Source organism: Eschrichtius robustus, chromosome 6, assembly GCF_028021215.1.
Source record: "Eschrichtius robustus isolate mEscRob2 chromosome 6, mEscRob2.pri, whole genome shotgun sequence".
NCBI classification, from domain to species: Eukaryota; Metazoa; Chordata; class Mammalia; order Artiodactyla; family Eschrichtiidae; genus Eschrichtius; species Eschrichtius robustus.
Genome location: NC_090829.1, coordinates 59,519,742 through 59,521,703, shown reverse-complemented (window position 1 = coordinate 59,521,703; position 1,962 = coordinate 59,519,742).

Here is a 1,962-nt window from a genome sequence, read left to right as displayed (position 1 = left end):
CATGTCAGTCCACTGTCTCTCACTTTTTTGCCAATGTTGCTCCCACTTCAAATGCACAACTTTACAGGGACTGAAAATAGAGTCAGCCATATCACTAGACTTTGAAGTTAAAATTATGAAGTGCCAAAGGGAGGTGGCAGGTTATAAATGGGTGTCATTTATTCATATCTCAGGGTAATATCTGAGGCTCTAGGAATTCTGATAGCAATTTCTTAAAACCATACACTAACAGTAGTATCCAGGTTTGGGGGGGTTTGTGTTCGTGACTCTGAAATGTAACAGGGAGATTAAGAACATTCATACACACACACAAACACACACACACAAACACACGATTACAATTAGTTTTGGTAGCTGCCATGTCTCCTCTATAAAGAAAGAATAGCAGTTGATTATGAATATAGAGATAGGTAGTAATGTGGTTATTATTTTTCAGAAAAGTTCCTATTGGTAAAATGACTTTTAATTAAAAATTGAGCCTTAGTGTCTTATATTTAGAATACGTAAGTGTTTCATATACACTTAATGCTTAGCATTTTAATTCATTTTCTATCTTCCACAGATTTTAAATGGGACCATTTTATGAACATCAGTGAAAATAAAAAGGAGATATTTCTCTCTTTTTCTTGCTATATCATCTCACACAATAGTAGGTGCCAAAAATCTTCAACATTGTTACTCACTGACCTCTCTGCGTATCTATGTGGCTTTTTAAAATGCTTATATAATTTACACACATACATTATAGAGCCTAAACTCACATGACAGAGCTGAAAGGGGCTTTAAAGACCACCTGATTGAATCTTGCCTAAGCCCCCTGATTTTATAGATAGGAAAACTAACTCTCAAAGAGTCAAGTGACTTTCCTACGATCACACAGTTGGCCAGGCAGAATTGGCACCAGAACTTAGCTTTCAATCCAAGGATTTTTCCACTTCATTTATATATTATACATGTGGGTATCAGTATCTTTCATTAATTAAAATTAGCAGCAAATACAAAAGGCCATGATTCTTCTCTCAATATAAGTTACAAGGGTTCTCCTTAGGAAATAATGACTTTTCCTGCCCAGCAATTGACCACTTATGTGATGTGCAAAAGCTGAATTTTACCCAGATTTATAACATCTAAGCAGTTTAGCATTTCATTTTGAGGTGGTTTGGTAGGGGCTACCATAACTAGGCTGCCTCTCTCTGGCTAGACCATAATTTGACCCTTTGAATTGAAAATGAGAGAGAAAGAATTTCACTCTCTTTCCTCTGTATCACATATCATACAAGCAGTATCCAGCTATTTATTACAATGATCGCAGCCCTCCAAAGCCCTGTTTGACAGCCCAAATAATCCTAGACCCTGGAAATTATATAACTTGTGTGAGGAAAGGGGTGAGCATAGGAATTTGCCAGCAATGTCCAGACAAGTTCTTATAAGAAAAACTTTACGATGTTTCCATGGAAAGGGGGACAAATTTTTATCTCCTTTATATTTTTACTGGGGTAGAAATTGTGTGACCACATGCCATTCAATAATAATCCTTTTTACTGAATTTGCGATACATATGAGATGAGTTCTATCTGATTTATTTTTAAATATACACCTGTATGTATCTGTATCACAACAGTAAGCAAGCGGGATTTCAAAACAAAGAGGTTTAAGTAGAAACCTGTGGGTATGACACATTTTCCTCTCTCAGGGCAGAGATGCAGTCTTTCTTTTTGGAAGGGGTGCATGGCTTGGCAGTACTTTGCTTTAGAACAGTAAATCATGGCCACAATCTGTCTATCCATCTTCTTCATATGAGAAGAAAAAAATCATTATGTAAGGGCTCTTGAGCCCCACAGAGAGATTTTTTCCACTGTGTGGACCTGAGTTGCAGTGAGCAGGGGCTACTCTTCCTTGCAGTGCGCGGGCTTCTCATTGCAGCGGCTTCTCTTGTTGCTGAGCACGGGCTCTAGGCGCGCG